The sequence below is a fragment of the Ursus arctos genome, unplaced genomic scaffold, assembly GCF_023065955.2.
Source record: "Ursus arctos isolate Adak ecotype North America unplaced genomic scaffold, UrsArc2.0 scaffold_25, whole genome shotgun sequence".
Classification (NCBI taxonomy): Eukaryota; Metazoa; Chordata; class Mammalia; order Carnivora; family Ursidae; genus Ursus; species Ursus arctos.
The window spans coordinates 4,454,599-4,475,200 of NW_026622930.1; the positions used below are offsets into that span (position 1 = coordinate 4,454,599).

Sequence of the window (20,602 nt, forward strand, 5' to 3'; positions counted from 1 at the left end):
ACATTATGGACCCATTTATGAAAATGGGAGAGGTAATTGGGACATCTTTTGAAATCACGTCCCCTCTCTCGCCGGCCCCCGTCAGCCCTCTAATTTCAGTTGGCCAGGCCACGGAGAATGTTTACATATGCCTCTTCCTGGAACCTCACTCTCTGCTTCAGGAGTGGGCAATTAGAGAGAATTAGGGCCTCTCTGGTGTATGTTTACGGTTAATGGCTGGAGTGGCGGAGGCAGCCTCGGCAAAGGCAGTCGCTGGTCTAATTGAGGCTGGCAATTTTTCGACTCCTCATTTCAGCTCCCAGGTATTATAGCAACCAAGGTCACAAAGCAAAGGCTGCAGCCCACTGTGGCGATAACCGGGTGCGGGACCGAGCGAGGGCTCCGTGAGCTCATTTACCCATCCCATGCTAAAACACAAAGGGATAGCTGGAGGCGTCTTCTAAGTTGGGTCTGGGACGGACAGCCGGTACAGGCCTGGTTACTGAGCACTTTTCCAGAAGTTTCCACCCTGATGGCTTTTTCAGGAAGTTCTCAGCGAGCAGGCGAGGGCACCAACAGAGGTGTTGCCCAGAGGCTCGTGACCACAGCGCACGGGGTGAACCCCAGGGGATGGCACGGCCAGCCACACCCTCCTGGGACTGCCGCCACGGGGCCAGTCTCATTACACACTGACCACTCCACAGCCCAGAAAGGTTTTCCAGGCCTGGCCGGCGGCCCACCCATTTGGAAAAATGCTCCATAAAATGCCATCCCCGCCTCAGAGTGCGCAGGCAGCCCCTGGGAGCTAGCTTGGGGCATGAGCGCTATCGGGATCTTGTTCACAAAAAGCTGGCCTTGGGGACTCACTAATGACTGCAACCCCATTGCTCGTGCTGGTCAAGAGGGAGCCAGCCACCAGCAGTGGGCTTCACGGCCAGGGCCTGCTATCCGGGATGGGGCGCCGGCCCTCTCTGTTCCCTCTCTAAAGCAGAGGGGAAGGGATGTCAGGGGACCAGTCATCTCTGACCCTCTGACTCTAAAGACCCAGCAAACAAACAAACCAAAGGGCCACTGAGGCATCTGGAAGAAACCCAGAGTTCCAAGGGCTCTCAGATGCCCGGGATCCTGCACTGCCCCATGTTACAGATGGGAAAAGTGAGGTCAAGAAGGCTAGAGACAGGATCCAAGGTCACTCCCAGACTTGGGGCTGAGCGTGGGCTGGGACCAAGTCTCCAAAAGACCATGTCCAGAGCACCCATTCAGAATTTTCTCCTCTGAATGACAAGCCCCAGGTAGTGGGAGTGTGCCCACCAGCCAGGAGGTGAGTGGGGGCCCAGTCTTGACACCTGAGGCCTTCCACCCACCACCCCTTCTGGTGAAATAGGGCCCTTGCCTTTCCCAAACTGACATCCTATGCTCCTTCTGCCTTAGAGAATACACAGAGATGACAGGCTACTGCCTCCTTTTACAGATGGGGAAACTGAGGCCCACAAGCCAGCAGTGAGAGGCACCGGCCAAGACTGAGACGGGGACTCCTTCCTCTCACGGCAGGGACTGCTTCCCCAGTTGCCCCAAAGGGGCCAGAGCCCTCGGGACAGTTTGGGGCCGGGCTGGCGCAAACGCTTTGCCCTCCACCTGGCAGGGTCCCCTTGCCTGGGGCCGCCCCTTGGCCTGTGAGCCGTGCTGACCCCGTCATCCTCCCTAACTGCCAACACCGGCCCCCAATTTCTTAAGCTGGTGGAAGCAACTCTGCCTCCAGTGTCAGGCGGGCCCGGAGAACGGGGGGTGGGGGAAGGCAGAAGGAGCCACCCCCCTGTGGGCCCACACGGCTGGCACAGACATGTGGTCAGCCTTCAGCCCCTCGGACCCTCCTCCCAGCCCCCTCCTTTCCACCCTGGAGTCCTGTCTCCCTGGCCTCATCTGCCTGTCTGGCGTTCTCTCGGGCATCAGGCCCGGTTTAGTCCAATTCTTGTTTACAGGCAGAGGCACGAGAATTCTTCCTCCTGAGACACTTGCAGAGAAGCCCTAGCACCAAGGAGCGTAAGCATGTCCGAGGTCGCGCTGACGGGGTGACTGGTTAACCGTGTCATTGTGCAGCCTCTTGTCTGCGCGGTGCAGCCCCCGACACACACACAAGGAAGGGGCCACCGCGGCCCGAGGGAACACACACACACTCGGGTCCAGGGAAGGTGATTGAGCTTTTCTCCTTTTCATCTGAAGAAAAGACACCTTCTATTGAAAGAATGTATTCACAGGACCTGGGAAAACTCATGTGCACTCAGCCCTCCCGATTATCCCCAGGTGGCTGGTCTCCATGGGGGGCGCCCCCACATTCCTTTCTGCCTGCGCCTTTGTTCCGTCTCAAACAGCCCTGGGAGCTCCCAGGCTAAGAGTCTCCTCCTTAAGCCCCTGCCAAAGACCCTATTCACGGCTCCGAGGAGCCAGGCGAAAGGTGGTGGGCAGCCTTCCTCTCCCCCGACCCCCAGGGTGGGAGACTTAAGAACTCTCCATCTGGATTGTTTTTAAGCCCAAAGAAACTGGAGAGCAATTAAGAGACCCACGACTACACCCTCCACCAGCCTCCTCTCCCCTGATTAATTCCCCTCCCACACGCATCCCAAGTGGGGGCCGACCCCAGCCTCAGCTCCTCAGCACCTGCTCTGGCCCCTGGTCCCTCGTGAGCCCAGGACTCAGGGGAGGGGGCAGCTGAGAAGACAAACACAGATATTTCTGGAGACTTTCTCATCAGTCAGTCCCCAAAAGCATGGCTAGAGCAATCAGTTTTCCACTGTGAAGACCAGGATATGGGACCGAGCCTCTAAAATCCAGAAAGCACTAGAAATTCCAGGATGTATGGGCTCCTCAAAGATGGGTCTCTCGACCTGGCACAGATAAGGAGTCCCCCTCCCCCAACACCCGCTTCAGCTGCACCAAACTGAACTTGGGACCCCTCGCGCTGGGGCTGCTCTGTCCTGCAGGGGTGCAGGGTGCCGGGGCCGGGGGGGACAACTCTGGGAGCAGAACTCCTCCCAACAGAGTCCCAATGGCTCTCTGAATTCTTTCCTGGCTCTGAAACACAGACTCTTTCCGCACCGAGGACGAGAGCTGCCTCTCCAACAGCCCATCCCTCAGACTTCCCTAAAGGCCCAGCTTCTCGAGGCCACTCAGGACTCGGGGCTGCCCCCTTGGAACCAGGCACCAGAGAGAGAGCTGTCCCTCCTTCTCTGCCCACACTCATGTCTCGCTTTCAAAATGGGAGCCCCCCACTCGAGATGGCCTCATTTGGAAAGATATGACTCTTTTCCAGAATTTTCCATCTGCTCACACCAGAGATGGGAGACCAGGCGATGCTTCCTTGTTCCCCCTTTAGGAGAGAGGACAGGGCTCAAAGCAGCGGAGGGAAGGGGGGCCACTCCTGGGACGGATTCACACTGTGTTCAACACGGGTCTTCTAAAAAGAAATCGCCCCCAGAGCGGCAGGCCTTTCTCAATTCAGCTGACAATGCTGGTCTCTCCATCGCCCACTGCCCTTTAACCCTTTGGAACCTTAATTTGTCTCCCTCCACACCCCCTCTGTGTAAAGCCGCCTTCTTCTTTTCAAGGAAAAATTCATTAGCAAGCTCATTAAAGATGGGTCGATTTTTTTCTCTTTCTGGAAGTCAGAATGGTCATAAAAAACACATTGAAGTTACTTCATGTAAACGAATAAGAAACACATGCATCCTGTTGCCCTTAAGTCTTGCCAGGTTTTGACATTATTTGGAGAAATGTGCTTGGAAATGCATTTGGGGTTTGAATCACAAGTCAGGAGGCATGAGGTCAGGGGCCCCAAAAGCTACAATGAGCACCCCAAGCAACCTGCAGGTGGGAAAACATGGGGCTGAGGGTCACTCTGTGTCCTTCCATGAACACAGAGGCTGAGCTTTGCTCTGGGCTCCGTGTCCCACCCACCCAGGGGGAGGCCCGTGGGAGGGGAGCGCCAGCTTCCAGACAAGACCACCATCTCCTCCGTGCATCTGTGCCCTCCTAGAAGTGCCCAGTTAGAGGAAGGCCCTGGCGACCAGCCTCGCATGTGACAAATGGCCAAAGAAACTCCTCCTGCCACAGTAACAGGGCCCTCTGCCCTCCGTTGGGCCTGTCAGGGGCTCCTATCTACCCCTTACTGCTCAGGGGTGGGCCAAGCCCTCCAAAAAAGAATTTTCCTGAAAATGATCATTTCTTTTAACACTTAATAATGCCTGGGATGTTCGGTTGCAAGGCTGATTTATGATGTTCTAACCCTTTCATTGAGAAGAATACTTGATCTAGTCTTTACTTTCTGCTTCATGACACACAAAAACATGTATCTGCCTGAGACGGAACGTTCCCAAGTGTACCTGAAATACAACTGGGCGCAAAGAGACGCCACCCCACACTGCTGTGGAGGACGAGGGGCAGGGGGCTGGCAAAGTCTGGGGCGGGCTGGACACCTGCCTTCACCTTGACTCTGCCCCTCAGCTCAGCCCACCTTGAGGGAGTGCTGAGATGTCCCTCCGGAAGAATCCAGAAACCACGGGCGCTTGGCTCAGACTAGCTACGTGGATCTGTCTGGTAAGCTCCGGATGAGACCCCCCCCACCCCCCCAGACCCGCACCCTGCCCTGTGTAAAGCTTCCCGCCCAGGCCTCTCTGCCACGTGCTTGCAATGGCTCAGCAAATGCCAGCTATGAGGTAAATATCACAGGGCAGAGCCTTCCTGGTGCCCGTCCTTGGATTCAGCCCTGGGCACACACTCCCCACCTCGAGGCAGCCTGCCTGGCTCTCCAGGGAATGAAAACAAGCAAAGACAACAGTCCCCAGGTTCGGATGCCTCCACCCTTGCCGCCTACACTGACGGGTTTTGTTTAAAATTAATATCCACACCCCATTTCCCTTCAGTGGAGAAGGGAAGGGCAGACCCGTCTCTGAAACCTCTGTCAGATAAAAGGGCATCACGGAAGCTGAATTAGAAACCCAAGACCTCGCAGTGAGTGTGGCGGGGGGTGGGGGTGTCTGCGGCACCTGGAGGAGGGGGCCCCTACTGTGTTCATCGCCTGCCTCTCACCAGACCCTGCGTGTGGGCACCAAGGACAATGCTGGCATCTGGCCCAAGGACACGGCTGGGACCCACCCGAGGCTTCATCACTGTCTGTGGGCTTGAGGTAGCCTCACCGGGCCCTTCCCCATCTCCTCTGGACCAGCCCAGGAGTCTCACTGGCCTCATCCATCACCCCGTGGCTGCCCCGGGAGCATCCGGCACAAGGCACAGCAGACACAGAGCCAGGCTCGCTAGCCCAGCCCCCTGCGCTGGCTCTGACAACGCCCCCGGCCCCTCCGTGAGACTTGGCTCCTGGGACCTGAAAAAGGAACGTGCCCTCAGCTGAGCTTCCTTTCTTCCTGTCCATCTTGCTTAGCTGCCACATGGGCCACGTCACTGCACAGGATCTCCCAGGGAACCCCGCTAGACCCTCTGGTCCTTAAGGCAAAGCTGGTCTTAGGCACCCCAGGAGAGCCCCAGCCCTGAGCCCCCATGGCTCCATCCATGCGTCTCGAATAAGTAAAGCACAGATAAACAAATGACTCGTTCTGGCGTGAACCGTGCGCCTATAATCCCCCGCTTTCTTCTTCTCTACCATTACTGATTTTATTTAAACAGACACAAACATTCCCATCTCATTGCAATCTCAGGGGTGAGGAAAAGGGGCCAAGAGAAGAACTCACTCAAAAACCATTCTGTGATTAAAGGACATTATCAAAGCCTGGTGTGTGAGAACCCAGCACTCTCACGAGGGCTGACCATAGCATTGGCTTTCAGGGAGAAAGGTTTTCTACAGACAGACAAGCTTTCTTATTTCCCTGTCTCCACGCTGGCCCTCTGGGCAAGCCTCGGAGACCAGAGAGGACAAATGCACCATTCTTCATTTCATTCACGTGCTTAGCAAAGCTGCACTGAGGACCTACTGTGTGCCTGGCCCGAACTGGTTCTCGGGGGCCCAGGGCCAGAGTTGTGGACACCCCTCACTTACCGTGCCTGACCCACGGCATGCCACTACCCATGGTGGGCCCCCCACGCTGGCTCCATGTGGCCACAGTCCTGGCTCCAGGCAGCGTGCAGACCCCCAGGCCACAGGGTTGGTGAAGAAGATTCACTCTTGGTAGCGGCCCCCTCCCCAGGCTAAATGTGTACATCCGTGAATAGAGATGTGTGAGCTGAAACTAACAAAATCCTAGTGTCCCAAGAAAGCAAGAAACTCACCCCAAACCAGGAGGAAGTGGAGAAGCGCAGGGCTGGACATGAGGTACCAGGCGACCAACAGCAGGGCGGGCTCAGTGGGGCAGGGCGGCGGTCCTCCGGGGGCTGCCTCAGCCTCTTCCGTCTGGTTCTTGGGCCGACCCAGCCAGGTCGCAGCCAGTGTGCCGAGGACAGGGCTGACCTGCAGGAGAGGCAGGAAATTAGGATTACGACAAGGCTAGCACTCCAGAAGAGCTACACACACACACACACACACACACACACGAAAAGGCATCAAACCCAGTCTCACCTGCAGCGTGGTTTTCGTGGAAGGAGGTGGTTCGTGAAGATGAGCAATGATATGAAGAGGCGGAGAAGCAACGGGCCTAGGTGGCAGCGCCCACACCAGCCATGAGGCCAGGGGCACAGCAGAGCCCAGGATTCACAGGGACAGGCTGTGGCTAACACCCAGTGGGACGAGAGGTGGCGGGGGTGGGGGCAGGACAGAAGTCTGGCTGCAGTCATGGTCCCTCCAACCCCCCCGAGGGAGGGGGCATCCAAGGATGGTTGGGGGAGGTGGCATGCCAGCGGGGGCCTGGCCCATGGGCACTGGGGACTGGTTCTCTAGCCACACAGGGGAAGGGGCTCCTTAGGCTGGGGGGGGGGGCATTTGGGCCCAATAGGCCAAGAGGCAAGCAGGCAGGAAGTGGACAAGGAAGCAGGCAGGGCCAGGTAACCACAGGTGTGGGCTCAGCAAGGAAAACCAACCAGCTAGGCACAGGGCTGGACAGCTGAGGTCCAGAGGGTCAGGAGCCTGTGATTCAGGCACAGAGAAGGGGCATGTGGGTCAGGCCAGGCGACAGACAGACTGTGGCAAGCAGAGGTCCAGGTGGGTCAGGCTGGCCACCAGACAGAGCGAAGCAGGTAGGCAACCAGGCCAAGGGGGCCTGCAGAGCTCCCTGGAGGTTCCCAGCCAACGCCCGGGTGGCAGAGGGGCTACATTTAGCCCCAGGGGGAGGAAGGCATCATGGAGATAGAGGTCCAGGTCACAGACCCCAACTCAAGAGGGAGACCCATGTGGCCGGAGCCCGAGGGGCACGCACACCACCGCAGTTCCTGTGCCCGCCTCAGTCCTGAGCTGTAGGGCGGGGGGCCAGGGCAGCCATCAGCACTCAGCTACGGGATGGGGGCTGGGAGGCAGAGAGGGCGGCGGGGGGCAGAGCCCTGGAGATGGGCAGGTTCGAGTGTCCTCCAGGGATTAAATTAAAGGTCACGGGGGCCAACTGGCCCAAAGAAGGCAGACCAGGCCTACCCCTCTCAGCCCTCTGCTGGCCTTCTCCACAGAGCCGGAGGCCACCGCTCCAGCTCTTGAGACAGCACAAGGCCGCCCTCAACAGAAGCAACCCCCCGGCCAGCCCTCCCGGGGAGGCAGAGGCCATCAAGGGACACGCTATGGGATGCTGGGGCCGAGCCGAGGCCGGGCCGTGGGCTCGCTCAGTAAGGATCAACTGTTGGATGACGGCATGGCCGCCTGAGTGAGTGAAGGGGCAGGACCAGCAAAGCCCAGCTCAAACGGGGCTGGGGGTGGGGCGAGGCCCACTCCCCCTCAGTGAAACCAAACCCACCCACCACCCGATCGCCTTAAACTCCTAGGGTCCCAAAGACTCCCCTCTAGCATCACAAGTAATGGCGGTTCCTTCATTGACTCACCTGTCCAAACAGACATCCCACATACTCTTACTGAACCCCACTTTGTGCCAAGCTGAGGCTGGGGCACCCAGAGGTGGCATGGGCTGGCCTAGGGCACCCCCAGAGGACCAAATCAGGAAGTGGTGATGAAAGGAGGGGAGGAAGAAGGGAGCGGAGAACAGAGGTGGCCAGTAAAAGCAGAAAAGCAGAAACTCAGAACTGTGGGGCGGGGGCGTCTCCTGGCCTCACGCATTCTCTACTTTTCCACCTGGTGAAGCCACCTCTTCCTAGAACTCCAGAGCCTCCAGGATTGATTTGAGGGGTGTTGAGACCAGTGGGTTCTGGGAGCCAGAGGGCTCACACAGGAAGCCAGACTGGACCCCTGGGCTGGAAAAGTGGGGTGCAAAAGTCCTGTGTGCACAGGCAACAGAGAGCGACGTCCTTCCCAGGCGTAGCAGAGATGTGGCAGAAACAAGGGGCCAAGTGACAACGGGCCACCCCTATGCTCAAGGGAGCGATTAGCTCAGACCCCTCTGCTGGTGGCTTCAGAAAAGCTTAAAAGAGGACCGCCTAGTTTCCAGAAACCCAAGCAGAAGCAGAGTTGGGGGAGAGGATTTTTGTCAATGCTAGGCACTCGGGGTACCAGGAATGAGTACAAAAACCCCCAAGATCCTGGCCAACTAATGCCTTCCACACCCTTCCCAGGTTCTCAGATGCTGGCATATTAATGACTTGGGGGCTTGTATTTTAATTACTATTTGAGAAGAGGTCCATGGTTAACTTTTTCCTATTTAAGCCTTCTCATTTAGAAACACCAGGAACTGCTCTATTATGTTACTCTCCAATAACGACCCAGGGTGGGGTAGGGTGGGGATCCCTATTTTCAGAGGTGCTCATCCTCACCCAGGCAACCCCGGGTCACCTGGCCATCCCTTGACACGGTTAAAGTGCCAGACGATTTGGGTTTGCAGATTTGAAAAGAGCAAGCGAATTCTGAGCCATGATGCCAGAGAAACGTTAGCCAACAGAGAACTTGTGGGCCTCCTCCCCTGGCCCCTATCACCTCCTTTCTCCCTTAGTTTTCATTTGGCTAAAGGTCTGGCTAGAATCTGATGATTAATTGGGAGTGGTCTAATCCTGATCAGCCTTGGGGTAGAAAAGTCCAAAACTTGGGACCCAGAAGGGCAGGTTGCAGACTTGGGGAGATACCTGCTCTAAAGGGATCGATGGGCTCTGGGGAGTTCAAATATCAGGACAGAAGCTTGGGGCGTGGTATTCCTTTGGGGCACAGGATATATGGGGGAGGGAGATAGGAAGCCAGTAAAAGCACTGACTATTGGTTCTGACACCAGATCTGAGCTGTAATGTCCCCTCTGTGCACTTGGCTCACCGAGTGACCCTGACAAATCGCTGGCCCTCCGAAGCTCGCACTCAGGAGAATGTGGGAGCCAAATGGGAACCGCAAATCTTGCTGTTTCACGGGGCGGGGGCTCTGGGGCACCAATATCCATCTATCTCTTGATCAGGATGGGGCATTCCATGGGTGTTGGCCTTAGGATAATTCCAGGGGTTCTACAGGTAGATTATGATGTGTTTAAAGATCAGTTGAGTCCTGAAACAGGTCAGGTGCGTGCTCTGTAGGAAATGCACACGTCCATTCCCGGGATTTTCGGAGACTGAATCCAGGAGGCATGAAGCGCCTGGACCACTGCGACATCTGTGTGTAGTAGGGTCGAACAAAGGAACTTTCTGCAAAGCGGCCGTATCTGTGGCCAGCTTCCCAAAGCGGCCTTCAACTTTCAACCCCGCTCAATGGAACCTCACTGGGACAGAGGCAAAGACTCACATGAGGAGCCAATGAAACCCGGGCTCCAGCCCCAGAGTTAGAAGTGTGGCCTAAGCACCGGTTGCCCCTGCCTGCGGACGCCAGTTCACCTCATTATGATAATCAGTGTGTTTTTCCTTCACAGACAAAGAAGGGCTCCTTATGAGACGAATATTGGAATCCAGCAGCTACCTCATTAACGTCTGCAGCCTCTTCCTTGACAAGGCCCAAGATTAGCCCTGTGTTCATTAAGGGGAAAGGGCGGAAAGTGGAATAAAACTGAAAACCACAGCTGGGGGGAGGGGGAGGGCGCTTTCTGTGGGCCATTCATTCGCTGAAAGGCTGCGTGTACCTTCGGGACTTAATCACCAGCGAGGGGGGCTGGGGAGGGTTTAACCAGGATGCAGGAGGTAAAGAGGTTAAACTTGATAGAAGGAGTTAAAAACCCAAAATGGGGCAATTTGATTTGAAAGCTTCCTGGGATTTGTCACTGGGATAATCAATTTAAAACCTTTTTCCTGTTTACCTTCTTTTAGCCGGACCCGACCCGAGAGGAAACCTTTCTCTGGATGGGTTTTTGGTAGATTTCAATATTTTCCAAGGCTCCCTTCTCCATTTTTTGGTGCCTCTAGTGTCTTTTCTTACTGTTTTTTTTTTTTTTTTCTTTTTCTTTCTCTGCTACTCCTCCCCCCGCCCCCCACATCTTTCTTCCCCCTTTGGTTCTCCTTGTGGGAACTTAACCTGTCAGAAAAGCTGATGGGGACTCCAATTTTCTCATGAACATTTTATTGACATTATTTCAAGTCCTTCAACTAGTATTTGGTTCTTACCTGCAACCCATCCCACCTGACCTGCCAGGTAAAGACTAGCAACCCTATTCCAGAACTGAGAAAAACGTGGCTTGGAAAAACTGACTAACCCCAAGGCCTCAACACCAGGTGGTCTGGGCAGGCCTCGAACCTGGCCAAGATGGTAAGACAGTAGGAGAGGCAGTCTCGTAGACAGGAGAGCTGCGGATACTCCAGTTCTTAGGAGAAACTAAGAATGAGGGAAGCCAGGAGCAGGTGATTCTGTGAAGCGTCTGGGGAGTCTATGTCAACAGGAGAGAACCAAAGCCAAAAGCCATGTGAGGGCCAAGAATGAAAATGTGTCCATGTGTCCGTGTGTCCGTGAGCTGGAAACGGATCCAGAGTTAAGTGACAAAAAAGTCATTACCTGAGTTAGGGTCGTTCGACGGAGCAGAACAAGTCAGGAAGCAGTGGGTTGAAGAGGAAATTGGAGGTGAGGAAGGAAGACAGCAAGTGTAGACAGGCCTTTCGAGAAGCTTGGCTGTGAAAAGGAAAGAGACAGGCTGTAGTGGCTGGAAAGGGGGACAGGGGGGCCTGGGAGGCTCCAGGCTGTGGAGAGAGCAAAGTTAGGAATTGAGAGGGAAGAACTAGGGGTGGGAGGGACAGGTAGGTCTGAGACAGGAGGGACCAGCACAGCAGACACCTCTTCCTTCACAGCCCAAGAGGTGATGGGGGTGCAAATGTGCCGTGGGACCCCAATTGGAAGAACACCTTGATGGCCTCTGTTCCCCTTGGAGGTGGCAGGCCAGCCCCGGGGTCGGGACAGGGAGTTGTGAGGTTCAAATGAATCCATGGTTGCAAAAGGCCTTTGCAGACTGCAAAGGGAGACATAAATGTTCGCTATAATTACTCACTGGTAGCAGGACGCCCAATTCTACAGCCCACTCAAACCTCACCGGGGCCTGGATTTTCACTGACCATAAATTAGGCGTCCTTACATTAAGGATGTAAAAACCAGTGGTAAAAGCTCCTGCCAGCCCCTGGAAGACAAAGGGTTCCCTCCTAATAGCCTGGATTAACTCAAAGCAGCTCTCCGCCCACTTCGTTTGTCACCTTCCAAGTCACCCTTCCACCTTCTATCTGCCACATAATCCAATCAGCCCCTTTCAGATGCCCGGGAGCTATTGTCTCCACCGAGCTGGGCTTCTCTAAAGCGCCGGAGTTGTTTTGTCTTGTCCGGACAAAACTGGTTGGCTTAAAAGGGGACGAAAGAAAGTGCGGGTCGGACGAGGACCCCAATTAGCTTCCAGGAGACCGTTCTCATCATCTTTGGATCACATGCCAGGCCTGGTGTGCTGGGCATATTGTCGGCGTTCCAGAAAATGTTTGTTGGATTAATTCTGCTTTTATTTACTCTGGAATTTATTTATTCAGCACAAACACACAGCACCTACTGGGTGCCATTATTACTGCGGGAGAATGGGGTTGGGCATGTGCACCACGAGGCACTAACCCCGGGAGTTAAGTATCTAGCAATTTCCACAGCGATTTACAAAGCACTTTCATAGTGGTTACATCATTTGGTCTTCAAAAGCGCCCTGTGGGGTTGATAAAAGCGGGTGCTTTTTTTTTTTTCTTTTCTCTTTTTTAAATCCCCATTTAGCCCATGAAAGGGACTGGGGCTTGGAGAAGTTAAGTGACTTGTTTAAGGTCACACCTTCATTGAGAGGTGGAACCAGCACAGGGCAGCGGCGCTGGGGCCACCCAGACCCCCTGAGACCACGCTGGACAGCTGGGATTTCAAACAAGCTATCCCACTGTCAAATGCCTGATTGGAAATCAAAAGGGTCTTAGTAGAACTCTGGGTCGGGGGGGCGTGTAAGCGGCAGCCACAAGGGCACCCAGGGTCCAACTCTGACCCCTTCTCTTGCCAACAATGTGACAAAACACTTACACTCCTCCAGCCTCAGTGTCCCGCTGTGAATGTGAACGTGTCCTATGCCATGGGAGGGGGCACTTGCTTCTCCTAAGTCCTATTCCCCCTGCCCCCCCGACCGTTTTAAAAATCCCTCAAATCAATGTCGAACCCATTCTCATCTGTAAGTGAGGCTGCTTCATTCATATGTATGTACGACATGGAAATAAGACACTTGTAGAACATAGAAAGTGCTCTGGAAATGACCACATGCAAGATTCATGTTCTACTCAGGTCAACCCAACACCCATCTTGGTGGACCCCTACCTGCTTCAAGGAGAGCCCCGCGGACAGGGGGCTGCCTGGAGCGCTGTGGGAGAATAAACAAGAAGCATGAGACGAGAGTGACAGGGGTGGGAAGGGACTGACCTACCAAATGTTTCAACAGACATTTGCTGACCGCCTCCTCTATGCCCAGCCCTGCCTGAGGCGGTTTTATCTCATTCAATACTCACAACAACCCTGGGAGGCTGCTCTTCTTGGCCCCATTCCCCAGAAAGAACAGGGAGATCTGAGAAGAGGTGGGGATGCCCTTGGCAGTTCCGTAGCATGGCGTCAGGGCTCATGCTCATTCCAGAAGCCCATGTTGGGCCTTGGAATTGCCAGTGAGATGCTGGTCGAGCCCTTGGCCCAGGTCCCCCTCCTGAGAAGTTCCCAAAGGGATCCTTTCATTCAGGACATCATACAGGCAACAACAGGGTTGTCGTCAGAGAAAGACTGACAACTCCCTGGGGAGGGAAACACTCCAGGTCGCTGGCACATGAACACAAGCAGAGACTTATAGGAAAGTATTCATAGCATCAAGGCATAAGCATAGCAAAGGTCAGGCGTTAATGACCAATGCCCCCTCACTAGGGCATTGGTTTCAACATTCAGCCAAGAGGGGGAGCTGGCTGGTCAGTTCTGGTCCTCTTCATCTTCTGTCATCCTCGTCCCGGGGGTCTCCGCCAGTGGCTGCTTTGTATGCTGGTGTCATCCAGGGGTCGGAGCTCCTAGTGTCCTCTGCAATTGATCAAAGGTTAGAGGACCCACTTAAAAGCCCAAGTCTAGGCAGTAATTAAATTTAAATGAATTAATTACAACTAAAACTAATTAGTTAAAATTTAAAATGGTCTTTTAATTGCTAATGGGTCTGGGGGTGGTACAAGGAGGGTGGCCGGGGTGGGGATTCAGCCTGTCACGTTGGGTTATACACTGCTACAAAGAGGGGCTGAGGTACCATCAGGTGGAGGTGAGCAGCAAGCACCTTGGCAGCAGCGTGGCATCGAGGGGTGGTCCTTGAAGACAAGGAGGTGAACGGATGATGTCATCCCTGAAGAGACCCTATGGCATGGGAAGGGGGCCGGATTAGAAACCATCTTGATGACCTCTAACGGTCAGCAAAGGAACAGCAGAGAGAGGGAGGGGGCAGTCAGAGGGAGAGGGAGGGAGGTGGGAAAGAGGGGGCAGGAAGAGGGAGGAGTTAAGAGGGAAGAAGGAGGGGAATGGAAGGAGGAGGGAGGGGAGGAGGGAGGAAGGAGGAGGGAAGGGGAGAGAGGAAGGGGAGGAGAAAAGAGGGATGAGGAAAAATAGAGGGGAGGGGAAGAGGAGAAATGGGAGGAGTAGGAAGGAAAGAACTGAAAAGGGGAGGAGGGAGAGAAGTGGGAGGGGGTAAGGAAGACTTGATTGACAGGGCACAAGTGTTAGCTGTATGCGCATGCGCAACCTGAAGCCAGGTCTAGCGGGCCAAGAACCATTTGCAGGCACAAACCGCTAGGGGGCGCGCGGCCAGCACTCAGGACTCAGGAGCACAGCCACCTGCGGCGCGAGCGCAGCAGAGCCTCCCGCGCCCCCGCAGCAGAGCCTCTCGCGCCCCCGCAGCGCCTGGCCAGCAGCTGTCAGGGGCACAGCTGGCATAGAATGGGCGGGGGGCGGGGGGCACCCAACAGGTCTCAGGCTGGGGTGGGGAGCAGCCACAGCCCGCACCAGCACATCGTGCAGGGCCGCTATGTCCCCGAAACACCACGCCCGCCATCGCATGCCAGAATCCACCTGTGGACATCGAGCAGCGCCCCCCCAACACAAGTCCAGGGGCCCTTCAGCACCCCCCAACTATGGGGGTCACCCTGCATCAGGGACACATGAGGCTATCAAGAAGGCACTCGCTATAGGATCTTTCCAGAACACGATTCCACTTTTAATAAGTAAAAACACAGAAATCTTGACTCTGACCTTCGGTAAATCCAATTAAACATAAATCAATTAAAATTATAAAGGCCCAGTTCTCGATACACTGTTTTCACTCATTTGCGTGGTCTCTGGACACATGATACAAAATAGTACTGCTAAAAGATAATATAAAGGCGGCCAAAACCACCTAAAACCACCCAGAGCACCATCGACCCCCACCACCACCACCACGCAATCTCACCTCCCTTCTTGGTCACAGCAAGAATTTCAAGATCTCGCACGATGACACCTAATTAACAATTTTACGACCCCTTCATCCTGCTCAAATGAGCCACACCTTCTTAAGACCCCCAAAACCAAAACCGACTAAGATAAACTAATATGCGTCCATGCTCTTGCACGACACCCCAAGTCACACAGCTAGTGCGAATCACGGCATCTCTGCCCAGCGCGAATGCTCCAGCTGCTCCCCAGTGAACCCCCAGATCTTAAAACATTTCCCCCTCAGGTAAATGAATCCAGAATTCTCCAGTAAATCCCGCGCTCGACCCCCTCCAGCAGAAGAACAAAGGCCACCTCCCCTCGCCACCCCGCCCCCCAAAATTCCGCAGTGCCACCAGCGCCCTCTGGCGGCCAGCAAGAGAACCTTCCAGAAACCTGCCACGTAGCAATCCGCTCGCGCCCCCCCCCCCCAGCCCGCCGGCCCAGAGTGGGGAGGGGGCGGCGTGGGGGGGGCTTGACAGGGACAAAGGAAACGGCAAAAGACGACTTTATCAAAAGTCAAAAGCCCGCAACATGTCAGAATCTTCTAGCGACCATCACGCAATGCTAAAAAGACCCCCGACCCCCAATTCCCAACTCCCAGCGCCTGGACAACCCCCAACACGCCCCCTTTTCTGCATTTCTCTCTTCCCTCTAGATTAGTCTTCCCCAGCCCCAAGGACATGGCCTTCTCTCCACCCCAAATCACCCCCCTGCTTCTATTCTGCTAGTGCCCCCAATGACTTGACCCTCCCCCAGCCGCCCTTCTCTACGGAACTGATCCTAGGGGGCTTCTGATGGGCTACACTTGGGCGCCATATCTCTCCACTATTAAAGTGACTGATCGGGGGAACCAGATGATAGCAGTTAACAATTCTACTCTAAATTTTGACTGGAGTCGGCTCTGCACTAAACCCTTGTATTTGGATTCGCAATCCCTTGCGGACGGGAACCTGTACCCCTCACGCCTACGGGCCACCTAGCCAAAAATTAGGGGGGAATCTACCTGGGAGACTCTTCTTTTTAGATGTTCCCCCCCCCCCAACTCGTGGGGCATGCAGAATGTACCCGCCGCCATATCTCCCACCAACCACGATTCTAAAGGTGGCTTCGAGCACAGAAAATCGGGGTTTTGGACCCCGGTCACTGCGGTACACGGTTCTGACAGGGATCTGATCGGATTCCTCCCCCCGGTCTCCATTTAAGCCCCTACCGCCCAGGCTACCCTCAAGATGAGGGCCTGGACAAGAAAGGGGCCCTGATTTCCCCCAACCCCAGGAAAATGTGCCTCGAGATTTTCCTGCCTGACAGTATTTCATTGCCGACACTCGGGGACCAGGCGAGGTGGCCGCCTTCGAGAGAAGGTCCCCGGCGTCTGTCATCGGCATGTCCAGAGGACAGAGCCCAACCTCGAAGGGCTGTCGTCTTCGATTTGCACATCCTTTCAGGCAAGGATGGCCAACCACTCACCAGGTGGGGAGATTCTCGCGTGGGCGCCCCGGTTCTCCCGAGGAGCTGCAGCCGAGGCCAGCGGGCCAAGGCGCGCTCCATCTCAGCTCTCCGCCGTCTGCGCTAGGGGCTGGCTGGGTGGGGTTTATATGCAGGCGCAGAAGGGGTGGTCTCTGACGTCAGCGCATTCTGCTGCAATGCGCTCATTTCTCCAAAAGTGATTGGCCGGAAAAATGAGCCCCCCAGATTCTATGACAAATTGCTCTAGCCGCACCCAGATTGCAGCAAAGAAGGGAGGAAAAAAATCTGCCGCAGTGCCCCTCGCCGCCATGACCAACACCCTGTGTTCGCTGGTGCTTTTTCTCTACACGAGCCCCGCTCGCCGAGCAGGGCGATCTGTCTGCACAATTTGCTGGGAGAACGGGACAGGGGATGGTTTTCCTCAGGCGGGCCGAGGGTAAAGCTGGGGCGCTGGTGGCAGCAGATCACACACCTGACTATTTCGGAACCTCCACCAAAGGATGCGGCTTAGGGAAAGAAAATGATGCTTTCTGCATATTGTCCCGGAAAATAAAACGCCCTGAGCAAGATAACCGGTACCCAAATGTAAGTCGGCGGCTGTCACCCCCTTTTAGCCCACCCGTCCATTTCTGATTGGTTATCTTTGACATAGAAGACTCGGCACAGCGTAGCATCTCCGAGTCAGAAAAAAACCGGGTTTTGAGTCCGGGGCTTTGCCGCTTACAAGCCGTGCACGAGAATCTTGCAACGTCCCTTCCTCTGCCAGGGGGTCCGTTTCCTACACGTTAACAAGGGGGTACCTCCCCCCAACCGGGGTCGTAATAATAATTTAGACACGAGCTGTGTCCCTCTAGGGAAAGTACTTTTCGAGGAGGACTGTGTCCCACGTGGAGATGCATGGGGTATCCCCCCAAACTGAGGTGATCTCCCCCACACACTTTGAAAAGCCCCCCCCCCCCGTACTGCCCCGGGGAAACAGGCAGCGACACATGTTGCGGCAGAGCATAGCTGCACGGCCTCGTGCTCCAGGACTTGGCACATGAGATTTAATCCGTAACAGGTGGCGCCTTCGGCAGCTCTGCCGGGCACTGAGTGGCAAAGCGGGCAGGGCCGTCAATCAAATGTCCTCTCGAAAAGGTCAAAATGCTGTTGAAAGGGACTAAGGATCTATCTTAGGGTGACAGGTGGGTGGCAGCCGGGAGGGCAAGGATGAAGCGCCTAGTGACAGAAGAGGGGTGAGAATGAGTGATGGGTCCCAAAGGGGAAAAGCAGAGGGGCCCTGTGGGGACCTGCACTACTTGGGGGGGGAGTTTCAAAGCAGCTTCAGAGCGAGCCACCAGCCCCCCCATGCCCGGCGATCCTGCGAGGTGTTTTTCACACAGACAGGAGACTCCGGGGCTGAAAAGAAGGGACAGAGCTGTTTGCAAGCCCACGGGCTGTAGTAGGGAGGTGAAAGTGGACCACCAGGTCACGAGAGACACCGAGCCTTGGGCAGGGGGCTCGTTTATAGGTGAGCAGTTGTGCTGCTGGGGAGACGAAGATAGAGTGGGCTTTGGGGGGGCATGGCGGGGAGCCACCCCAAAGTGTCAGATAATATGAGGGGGGAAAAGAGAACACCCAGTTTACAGCCTAGGGAGCATGCAAGAAGCCCCAGAGACTAGAGTCCCCCATCAAGAGTTGCGAGACAGAAAGGCCTGCACCAGCCACAGACGTCAAGAAAGCTTCAAAAAATCATGGTTCCGAGCATCCTTGTCAACAGGAGAACGTTTATTAGCCTCAGTATTAATAGCTAGGAAACAGCCGGAGCAGGCCGGGACCAATCAGCGTCCAGGAGCCCCTGTCGTCAGGCCCGCGCAGCCAATCAGACGCCAGCAGGCCCGGTTGCTAGCCTCTCGGGGGGCAGAGGCGAGGGGTGCGCATTGTCACGGGGGCTCCCGCTCGCCCTCCACGCGTGGGAGGCCTGCGTGGGCGCCCAGGCGGCCACCAGAGAGCGTCAGTAGCCATGCATTCCGGGCCCCTGGAGGCTGTCCTAGAGACAGTGCCTCATGGCGTCAGCCCTGCAGCCCCAAAAGGACATGAGTTGATGCTCTGGGAGGAGCCCCAGGCCTTGGTTGGGTGCCCCCGGGAGGCCCAGGAAGGAGAAACTCCAGACATCCATGCGCATCTCTTCTCAGGGCCTGGCGCCCAGGAGGAAAGTTGGGCCTCCTAGCGCAATCAGCCTCTCTGCTTTTTTTCTGGGCTCTCTGGCTCCAAAGCCCTGTGCTCAAGAGTTTAACGATAAAGCCCACTCCTCTTTTTCAGGGTCTTACTGACAGGCCAAGGTAAAGGACCCTGGAAATTATGTGTTTCCGACAAAAGCGCCCGGGGGGGGGGGGGGGGGTTGAATCCCCTCTCTGCTCCCTCCTAACTGGGAGGCTGAGGTCCAGGCCTCTCCCTGGGCCCCTATTTCCTCATCTGGAAAAAGGAAAGAGTTGGACAAGATGGTCCCCAAGGAGCCTTCCAGTCCTGCTTTGCTTGATTTGAATGTATACATCAGGCGAGTCAAATGTCTTCCAGAACATTCTGCATGACAGTAATTAGTATCAGGTGTATCCTGCAGTCCATGTGGTTACTTCATCATTCTGCTTTTCTTTCCATTGTATTTTATTTTAAACAGAACACCATGGCAACATGTTTATCCTTCTGGCTTCCTGAAAGAAAGAAAGAAAGAAAGAAAGAAAGAAAGAAAGAAAGAAAGAAAGAAAGAAAGAAAGAAAGAAAAAGAAAAGAGAGAAAGAAAACACTGCTGTAAACTAATCTCTACTGAGCGTGGTTTTAACCACAATAAAAAAAGATATCCATATGTTTAAATGTTTTTGTTGGCTTTTCTGGAGCTCAGAACCTAACTTTTTAAATGTTTATTGGTCCAAAGCAATGGAAGAAATAACTTGAAAGAGCCAAATCTATGGTAATATTTGGATCCAAACTGTTTCTCAATCTGAGCAATGTCGTGCATGCTTTCCTTGCTCAAAAAAGGACATTTGAGGGCTCAGATTGATATCAATAGGGCCAAACAGACAAGGAAATCCAGGTTTGAGAAATGACTCGTTTTCTTTCTGTACATGCTGAAACCCAGCTCTCTTGAAGGGCCCTGGAGGAGAGCCAGTGTCCCAGACGCATGGCTTAGCCTGTTGCCTTTTTTTTTTTTTCACATAGATCTAATTCAAAGCACACATTTTTCTTCTTTTTTTAATTCATACTTGGGAACCCTCAAAAGCTGTGTGAGCAGTCTCCTATCCACATGTACATACTTGTGGGCAAGTGTACAAATGTCCTAAGATTTGGCTAGGAAATGAAGACAAGGTCCTCCTATATCAATCTCCCAGCCACGGGTAAATGCACTCTCTTCTCAAAAACCACAATGCAAGCTTTTACAAAATACCATGTGGCTGCTCCTCTAAGCAGATTTTCCCAGTCTTCCGGGTACCCCTAAAATGATAGTATTCCCCAGAAATCTCTTGAGGCTCCTTCCACACTTCCCACAAGTGGCTACAGCAAAGCTGTGCCTTCCTAATCCCCAGTTCCAAAGCCAGCCTCCGGCAATGCCAATGTCCCAAAATCACACATCTCTGAACCCCCTACCATTCCCCCGTAGACCTCAACCAAAATCAGAGAAGCAGCAGGGCATTCAGAGGGCCTTCCCTTGAAGTTATTTTGGGGTAGAGATGCCTGGGCATTGTCAGGAACAGCCTCTCTGCCTCCTATGAGGTGAGAGATTGGACCTCAAGCAGTCAAGGATTTGGGGGAAATGATCAAGAGTCCCATATTCTGGGGTCCTGGAATTGACAGTGGCTCCTCTGGACTGCACACAGACCCACTGCTCTGATACTACCAACCCCTCAGGAAGTTTAAAGTAGGTCCTACACCCAACGTGGGACTTGAACTCACAACCCTGAGATTGAGAGTCGCGTGCTCTACCGACTGAGCCAGCCAGGCACCCCTCTCAGGAGCTTGAGTTTGCCTTCAAAATGAAGTCTAACCTCTTTCCCATTTAAGGACTTGTATGAGGGGCTCACTTTTTATTTATTTATTTATTATCCAAACACAGTTCATACCCACACTCCCTGTGATTTGGATGCTTGGGGAGGGGGGGTTCTCTGGTGGATGTCGTGATTCTGGAGTTGGGGAGTCGGGGGCTGTACACTGTGGCTGCCTCTG

The 20,602-nt window shown here is 54.6% G+C and overlaps 1 long non-coding RNA gene and 1 other non-coding gene across 7 annotated transcripts in view; both read right to left on the reverse strand.

Annotated features, from left to right (window-relative positions):
• Nucleotides 1–16,508, reverse strand: part of LOC113267266 (uncharacterized) — a 34,208-nt gene extending 17,700 nt beyond the window's left edge. The window contains exons 1-5 of one of the 6 annotated variants that reach the window (XR_008961467.1): nucleotides 16,406–16,493; nucleotides 13,752–13,828; nucleotides 12,773–13,507; nucleotides 6,539–11,071; nucleotides 6,253–6,430 (exon numbers count right to left, since the gene is read on the reverse strand). This is a non-coding gene — a long non-coding RNA (uncharacterized LOC113267266). Of the gene's footprint in view, nucleotides 1–6,252; nucleotides 6,431–6,538; nucleotides 13,508–13,724; nucleotides 13,829–16,405 lie in introns of all 6 variants that reach the window. The other 5 variants (XR_008961466.1, XR_006411279.3, XR_006411280.3 and 2 more) reach the window with 5 other exon arrangements.
• Nucleotides 16,509–20,307: 3,799 nt separating this feature from the next.
• On the reverse strand, nucleotides 20,308–20,380 carry TRNAE-CUC (transfer RNA glutamic acid (anticodon CUC)). The gene has a single exon. It is a non-coding gene; the product is annotated as a tRNA-Glu (tRNA).
• Between the last annotated feature and the right edge of the window lie 222 nt (nucleotides 20,381–20,602).